The following is a 9,643-nucleotide window of genomic DNA, read 5'->3' as shown; positions in this document are numbered from 1 at the left end:
AACAAAGACCTTCAAGTGGCCATTGCTCAAGTTATATTAATGTGAACGTCTTTCAAAGCTAATAAATCCAGCTGGGAGGGAAAGGCTAGTAATAGTGCAGGGAAACAATTAGGGCAATACCCAATATCAGTACAGACTGGGAGATGAATGGATTGAGAGCAGCCCTGCAGAGAAGGACTTGAGGGTACTGGTGGATGAAAAACTGGACACTAGCCGACAATGTGCACCTGCAGCCTAGAAAGCCCATCCTATCCTGGGCTGTATCAAAAGAAGCATGGCCAACAGGTTGAGGGAGGTGATTCTCCCACTCTACTCCACTCTCGTGAGACCCCACCTGTATCCAGTTCTGGGGCTCCCAGCACAAGAAACACATGGACCTGTTAGAGTAGGTCTACAAGAAGGCCAAGAAAACGATCAGAGGGCTGGAACACCTCTTTTACAAGGAAAAGCTAAGGGAGTTGGGGTTGTTCAGCCTAGAAAAGAGGAGGCTCCAGGGAGACCTTATTGCAGCCTTTCAATATATAAAGGGGGGTTATATGAAAGATGGAGAGAGACTTTTTACCAAGGGCTGTAGTGACAGAACAAAGGGCAATGGTTTTAAACTGAAAAAGCATAGATTTAGACTGGATAGAAGGAAGAATTTTTTTTAGGATGAGGGTGGTGAGACACTGGGACAAGTCACCCAGAGAAGTTGTGGATGCCCCATCCCTGGAAGTGTTCAAGGTCAGGTTGGACGGGGCTTTGAGGAACCTGGTCTAGTGAAAGGTGTCCTTGTCCATAGCTGAGTGTTGGACTGGATGATCTTTAAAGGTCCCTTCCAACCTAAACCATTCTATGATTCTGTGATTGTATACAGTTGTGTATGTGGCATTATCATGCCCTTATTTTACTTATCTCTGTAAAAGTAGAGGGGGAGTGTCTACTTTCAGTTTGTGCAATTTTATGACACTTCCTCAGTTTTCCTTCACACAAAAAAAAGCTGATTATGTTAGAGTAATCTTGGTTGTTATTTTTCTAATACCTTATTTTTCTAATACCATATTAATCTGCCTGTCACTGAAGCATCTAGATAAGCTTTTTATAACTTCCTTTTTTTTTTTTTTATAATTACACTTTAATATACATCTGGAAAGGTTCACCTAAAATTTCACTGAATTAATGGATAATCAGTGGCCCAAGATGAGTTTTGCACTCATCCAACACTACAAACATAAGTACACACATACATAGATACATAACAGATGAGTGGCTTCAAGAAGTACACATGGGTTGGTTTGTTTGGGTTCTTTTTGTTTGGTTGTGTTTTGTTGGGGTTTTTTTTTTGGTTGGTGGCTTTTTATGTGTGTGTGTATGTGCGGCATCTTTCTTCCTCCTGTACATGAAAACTCTTACTTTTCCTAACACCTCTGATTCCTTTCATTCTGCTTTTGACACCATTAATTAATTTGTCTGGTATTTCCTTTGTCCCTGCTGCACTATGGAGCATTATTTAGTAAAAGCTCTCAGAGCTTGCCTCTGATTTGAACTTCTTTAAACAAATAGCTGGTATGACAAAACAGTTTGATTCCTATTTCAATATAGCACAGTGGTCATTATGATCATAGCTGTGTCAAAAAATTGTGGATATGCTATCTTAAAATGGTTTTTCTATAACCATTCTTTGGTGCATGTGGCAGAAATGTTTCATACGTGAAAAACTTTGCTATGAGAATTAAAAGGGTGCAACATTAGCATAGTTAAAGCTACAAATCTTCGAAAATAAATTCATAATAGGCTAACTAGAGATATTCTTTGAAATACTAAATATTTTAATGTGAAAATATTGTTTAGTCTGGAATATCATGTAACATGGCAGTTTTGTTCAATGAGGTGCAACAGGTTTGTATCATGCAATATAGGGGCTTAATTCCTCTACTTCTCATAGTACAAAGACTATCTGGAATTTAAAAGTGACATGTATTATTAGTTTTAAAATATAGAGTATCAGCCTTAAGAAGGGGGCGGGGGGGAAACAGCTGCAGAATGGTGGCACAAGGGCTGGAGGATCTGCAAAGATTCTCCTTAAATGTGATTAACAGGGGAGAACAAGGTATTTTACTTCCATAAATCAACGTAGATTCAGTTTAGATTGTTAATAATCCCAGCAACATAATCTCAGAAACAACCTCCTGGTTCATGCAGTCCCTTTCCTGTAGTACAGCCACCATAGAGGAGTCTCACACCAAGCTAGACTTCTTTAGTTACCCCATCCACTTCTATGCTGGAAGCAATTTTACCATATGGAAACATTATTTCCATAAAATTTTCATGGCTAATTAATATCCTTTCTGTGTATGCTAACAGGGGATTTTTAGCAAAGGCAGCCCTCTAGGCAGAGGATTTTCTTGTCTTTATATACCTTTAGAAAAGTATCATATTCCTTCTCTACTTCACAGTATGCTCACCTTGTTTTCACCATGGTCCACACAGACCTTTAGATCAGCTTTAAAGTATCATCTGGCTCAGGTGGAGCCAGCTGTGAAATTGTAAGATGTGAACTTAGAACAGCTGCACTGCTCCTGTTTATCATCTTTTTTGAGTAGGATTTGCAGCTGTCATTGAGAGTCTCACTGACTATCTGTAACGTGAGCCACAGTAGAATAATTTTGAGCATGTTTATTTGAGTGGTGGTTATAGTACTGCTTTAATTTTGTGAGGCTGAATAAACTAAAAACATTAATTCTTCTAATCACTCACTGGCCTTCTGGTGACTGTACAGTCGGTAGTTTTACCCTGATTCCCAGAAGAAAAGTGCATTCACATAGAGACCATTATCAAATTTAGTAGCAATTAATGTTCTTGTTATGAATCACAGCACAGAAACAAAGTACTTGGAGTCTTATTTGTCCTTCCCAAGAGGTGATCCCACAAGATCAAGAGTAGGACATTTTAGAGATGCCTGTAAGTGCATTTGGTGTTGACGTTTCTGTCTTACAGATTTATACTGGACTCAGCCTCCAAAGGAGGGAAAAATAGGTAATGGGTATTTTACTGCCTCTACACTTCTTGTTAAATTGTCTTCATTTTTTTACTTAGCATCTGCCTCACTGAGTACTCATCATCTGCTACTGAGCCATCTGATCTACAACAGATGTTAAGCACTTAGTGAGGCAGAGAAGGAGGTAAAAGTGTCTTATAATGATTAAATACTTGCTACAGCTATTATATAGAGTGACCATACTGCTTTGTTCTTACATTTAATGTTACAGTGTATTGAGCAAGAGTATGCACACGTTTTGGATTAAACTTGCAACTGCTATTTTTCTTTTTTTTTTTTTTTTTTTTTAAAAAAAGTTTTTTCATAACAAAAAAAAAAATTGCAAAATTTTTGAAATACACTTTAGAATTAAGAATTGGAGAGCATTTCATAAAGAGGTAATGCAGTGCAACTTCACGTAGAATTATTTCACCTACCAAAAGATTTAAGATTTATATTTCTCATTAAGATGCTTCTCATCAGAAACTTGGCTGATGTTAACTGATACATTAACTTCTGTAGGATTATCCTATTTTTTGATTATGCTTGTGCAAATGTTTTCTAGCTGAAAACATGGTAGCCAACTGCTTAGTGCATCCTATGCAACAGAAGGTTCACCCACAAAAGAGTCTCATCATCCAGCAACAGCAGCCTGATTTTCCTGTAGTATAGTATGAAAAGCGTTGAATGTAAGAAGATGGAGCTGGAGCTGTTATAAACCATAATTAGTTAACAATCTGTTTCCCAGTAAATTTTAAGAATTGAGAAAATTTGTGGAATATTGTCACACACAACTAAGTATATTCATATTGATGTATATGATCAAACAAATTAAATAGGGATGGAGGGACATGTTCTTCCAGACAAGAGACATGGTTCATTTGACTAGAAACACTTTGCAGTCAAAGGTGAGACTGAAACCCCAGAATACTGGAGAGCCAGTTCAGAGGTCTTGACTAAAGGGTAGGAGTATGTGATTTGTATTGGTTATCTGGCTCAGTGTTCTACTCTGCATAAGAGCAGAGGCTTGATGGTCTATTTTCTATAAAAACAATGGGTATTCAGCTAACGGGACAATCAATAATATTTGTGTTTTCATAGAAATTCCATCCTGGACTTAACACTGCTTTTGTAGCTTTGTGCTGTTTTTGAAAGGTTGATTTCAATGACTTAATATTATAAACAAAAGAAGTCTTAAAAAATTCTGAAGAATTTCCAGGGAGCTCTAATTTATTATATAATTTGATAAGAAGTATCCTATACTTATCAAGTAATTTATTTCATTGAATTAAATATTACTTTATTCCTAAAGTAAAGCTGTGATTTCAAGTGGATGATTCACCAAAAATAGCTTTTGATTATAGCTTATCACATAATTTTCTGTGATGGTGAAGGCACAGATGTTTCAGGCATCCCATTTTGATTTGAAGCTCATTGAAATACCTAGGAATCTTCTTGCTGGTTTCACTAGGTTTGGAAGTCAGAAGTTCTATATCTCAATGTTTGGAAAACTAACACATCAGGCCAGTAAATATAATTCTCAAATCAAATAATAATGTTCGCAGTGTCATTAAAAGAATAATTGAAGAGTTCTTTCAACCCTCCCTCAGAAGCTAATTATCTTTATTTATTTATTAACTTCTATAAACAAGAAGCAACTGCTCAAGATAAGCACACTTTGTCACTAGTCCCCCATTAACACAATGAGAATATAAATGATTCAGTAAAACTGATTAAAGGTAAAAGAACACTGGGAATGTGTACAGAACAATGTAGTGAGGAATGAAGTACAAAGAATTTATTACACCTGAAGAGAAGAATAAAAGTATACTAAATGTTGAGCAAAGCCTCTTATTAACTTTAATCTGGACTTGAGGAACTTAAAGTCAGAGATTCAGGTTCTGTCCCTATCAAAGTAAACAGTTTTTCTTAGTGATTTCTGTAGACCTCACATATCAACCCAACTTTGAAAAAAAAAGAAATAGTGGGAAAATACAATGAAGTCCTATGACAGAGTTAATAAGCATTTTTCTTTCTGGAATCAGACTAAGGAGTGGATCTTGAATACGTCAAATGGTGAATAATGAGAGAAAGGAATTAGGAGTGGTATACTCAAGTTTGCATAGAGTACATAGACAACCAAGTTCAGCCAACTAACTTAGAAAATTGAAGAATAATTAGACCTAATATAGTAGAAAAAAGAAGTCTAATGGATGGCAACAAGCAAAACTGACATTGGCTGAATCTTATGTGAAGAAAATAATTACCTGGAAGAGAAGTCAGATTTTGTTTGTCTCACACTAAGTGCACTGAGCTTCAAAAAATGTTCCCACACACCTACCATTGTCTGGAGGCAATGGCAAAATTATCTAAGAGAAAAAAGAAAATTGGATCCCTTTAAAATCAAAAAAGATATTTAACCAATGTTTTGATTTTCCTTGAAGAGTTTTTCATTTTAATGATGTTTTCAGAACTACTTGGCATAATATAGGAGTAATTACTGGATTGGAATGTCATTCCTCTGTCTGAAGTTTTCTGTCAACCTGTGGCTGAGGTCCTTGTAAAGGATATTATACAGCTCAGTGGTCTTGATTGGTCTAGGTTGGTCTTGTATAACGAACTCAGGAAAAGTAGCAAAATCTTGGATGGCTTATACATTATCCAGGAAGAGAGGTTCTTTTTCTCCCCAGGTATTAGAGATCCACCCTGCTTCTACTGGCAATAGGCACTGAAGGAGGGCAGAACCTTAAAATGTGAAGTTGTTGAAGTACATAAAAATCTCTAAAGCAGTATAGTTATGTACTGATTCTAATACTTCTAATAATATTGTTTGTACTCTCTCAAAAATGCCACCTACAAGTAAAATGAAAACAGAATCATAGAATCATAGAATAATTTAGGTTGTAATGAACCTTTGCAAGTCATCTGCCCAAGCCAGGGTCACCTTCAAAGTCTGGTCAGGGCCATGGACCATCAAATTTTTAATATCTCCAGTGACGGGGATTCCAGATCTCACCCATCAACTTCTTACAGTGTTTGGCCAACTTCACAATGAAGATTTTTTTCTCTAATCAAAATTGCTTTGCTACAACTTTTGCACACTGTTTCTTGTCCTTTTACTATGCATCTTGGAGAAGTGTTTAGGCCCATCTTCTCTACATCCTTCCAGAAGGTATTTGGAGACAGCATTTAGGTCCTCCTTTACTCTTATGTTCCTCAGCCTAAACAAATTCAGTTCCTTCAGGCTCTCCTCCTACGTTATGTACTCCAGCCCTCTGAACATCTTAGTGGCCCTTCACTAGACTTGCTCCAATCTGTTGATAACTATCTTGAACAGATGATTTAAATCCAGACACAATGTCCAGATGCCATTTTGCAAGTACCAAACATGGGGGAATATTTGCTGCCTTTGACCTGTTGGCTCTAATAATGCACTTTGTCTTCTTTGCCACAAGACAATAGTCCTAGCTCATGTTCAGCAGTTCAGCTTCATATCTGCTAGGATCTCAGGTGCTTTCCCTTAAAGCTGTTTTCTAGGTGGTATACCCAGTCTGAACTGTTGCATAAGGTTTTTCTGGTTCCAGGTGCAGGGCTTGGCATTTCCCTGCCTTAGAACAGATCTTGTTAGATAACAGCAAGGCAAAGAAGACACTAAATACATTAATCATTTCTGCTGCCAGGTCTCCTTTCTCCTTCAGCAGCAGGCCCCTATTTTCCTTGGTCTGACTCTTGCTGAAAGCATACATGTAGAAGTCCTTTTTGTTATCACTCACATTTCTCTCTCATTTCAAAACAGGTTGAGTTTTGAAATGTCACATAATTTAACCACTGTATGTCCAGGCCATGTTTCTGTAGTCATCCCAAGTAGCCTATCCCAACTTCCAACTTAGGTAGACTTCTTGGTATTTGAGCTCAGACAGGAGTTCCCTGTGCATCCAAGTCAGCCTCCTGCTGTGCCTGCTCAACTTCCTGCACATCCAAACGGACTACTGTGCTATAAGGACATCATTCTTGAAGACCAACCACATCACCTGGGCTGTTTTACATTTTAGGGCAACCTCACCTGGTACCCAGCCATTCCCTGAACAATATAAAGGCTGCTCTCCTGAACACCAGGATAACTATTCTGTTACTTGCCTCCCTCACTTCTTTCAGGATTTTTGACTTGACCATCCTGCAGTCAGTGCAGCCAAGGCTGCCATCAGCTTTCACATCTTCAACCAGTTCTTTCCCATTTATGAGTAGCAGCTCCAGCACATCTCCCCTATTCAGCTCCTTCAACACCCGCATAAAAAATTTATTCTCAATGCATTTCAATACTCTCCTAGATTGCTCACATCCTGTCATGTTACCCCACTGTCAACATCTCTGCTGGGATTGTTGAAGTCCCCCATGAAGGTCAGGACCTGTGGTCATGTTGCTTCCTCTGGTTGGTTAAGGAAGGCTTCAACCACTGCCTTTTCTTGATCTTCTGGTCTATAACAGATTCTGACCACAGTCTCCTTATTGCTGGCCTCTCCTCTTATTCCAGCCCTTAAGGTCATGACCAGTTCATTGCTCATTCAATAGCAAAGTTTTAATTCAAAGTACTCCTTCATGTGGAGTGCAGCTATCCCCCCTGCCCACCTGTTCTCACTAGAGAGTCTCTATTTATCCATCACAAGCACCCCAGACTAATCCCACCACGTCTGTGATCCCAATGAAGTCAGCATTGCAACTGTGTCTATGTCTTTTGCCCGTTTCCCACTCTGTTTGCATCTGTGTCTAGGCACTTCAGATGGGTCCCTAATAGTACCACCTTCTGGTGAGAGTGTTTTTCCCAGGCACTTTTTCCCTAGTCACCATTTTGACTCCAGCTCCAAGTTAACATTGCTTGAAGCCCTTCTCGCAAGGTCAGCAAGTTCGTTGCCTAAGATGTCACCCGTTATTTTCTGTTAGATCCCATCTCTCCCCAGCTGCCATCCATCCTCAAAGGGGATCCAGTGGCTGTAAAAGCCTAAGCCCTGCCTATCTGACTGCACCAGCTGTTCAGCCAGGTGTTGACCTGCGGGAGGCATCTGCTTCTAACCAAGCCTTTCTCCTTGACTGCAGGGCCCAGAATTTTAAATGATCTTTTATTTCTAGGAGAAAAAGAAAGCTTTCAGAACGACATTCCAGTGTGAATTTATCTAATTAAGGATGAGTGGATTAAATAAAGTAGGTATTGCTGACATTTTATGTACTTTCACTTAATTTACTTAATTTACTTGAATGAAAGTAATAAATTTACAATGACTAACAGTATTCCTTAATGACAATTAAAAAAAAAAAAAAACAGTCAAGTAAGGCTGTTGATTTTATTTTTTCAAAAAGAATTTATGTTTGTAAACTGGTCAAAGACAAATAAGTATAAGTAGAACTTCTTGAAATCTCTCTGGTTAAAATCAGGTAAAAAAAAAATCAAAATAAGATAAAAAGTATTAGAAGGTTACTGTTTTGAACTTTATTTGGAATAAGGAGAAAACCTCCTTCCCTCTAAAGTTCTTGGTCTCCTTGCAACTGCTAATGATCCAAGATATAGTTGTTTTAATAAGCTAAATACTAAGTTATAAGCTGATAACTAAGTTTTAGAATGGAAACTTACTTAATTGTGCAGCTATGTAATTTCCTGCAGACTTTTAGACTACTTCTTCTATCCCTTAACATAAAAAAGAAGGAAGGTAGGCTCATTAAAAATAAAAAGAACAAAGAAGTGACATTAAAGGTTTTACTTCTCATAATAATGGAAACAGTAGATTGGATCATTAATAAGGAAAAATATGTTTTAAAGACCATGTGGCTGCAGAAGTGAGTAACCCAAAACAAATCAACCCTTGCCAGTAAATTAATTTTGCTGGATTCAATAAGCTTATTCCAACAATAGAAAATTCTCCTCTTCTGACAGTGCCATCTTCCTCAGCAGGTCTCCCTCTTTCCATCACCTCTGTGGACTGAGAGAATTCCTTCCCTGCTTTTCCAGCTCCCTTCTCTTCATCAATCTGCAGTAATGCCACAGTCTCCTTTTCTTTCTTTGCCTGGCGCACCCTGCATTCCAGATACTTTTCCCATCTAACCATGCTCAGGTGTATCCACAGGAGGAGTAATCCTCTTCTTTTCCCTCTATATGAAAAAATTAATGTGCAGAACATTCTTTGACTTATTACAAAGCCAAATAATAAGCAGAAAAATAAGTAGTAATATAATATAAAAAAACTCAAACCCTGTAAGCCTATCCACTAGATCTAAGAGGAGGAAAGGGTAGATGAAACATAACAGGGATCAACTTAAAGCTGCAAATTATCTTGTTTACCTTATGTGGTGTGTTAACCTGGGCTGGCTGCCAGATGCCCACCCACCCAGCCGCTCTCTCACTCACCCTCTTCAACAGGAGGGGAGGAGGAAATAAGATAAAAAAGCTTGTGGGTTGAAATAAGAACAGCTGGCTGGAACAAGCTATGTCCAGTATGGGGCAGCCCCTGGCCTTTTCTCACAGAGGGCACTCCTGTGCCCGGCCCCCACTGTCAAAACCTTGCCAGTGACACCCAATACACCTCAATAAAGCAATATTCAAAAATTGACTCATTAAAATCTGTCAGAAAGTATGTAAAA

This window comes from Fulmarus glacialis, unplaced genomic scaffold (assembly GCF_000690835.1).
Source record: "Fulmarus glacialis isolate BGI_N327 unplaced genomic scaffold, ASM69083v1 scaffold14330, whole genome shotgun sequence".
In the NCBI taxonomy this organism is placed as follows: domain Eukaryota; kingdom Metazoa; phylum Chordata; class Aves; order Procellariiformes; family Procellariidae; genus Fulmarus; species Fulmarus glacialis.
The sequence above is the reverse complement of the archived record's forward strand: the minus strand, read 5'-3'. Positions refer to the sequence as shown.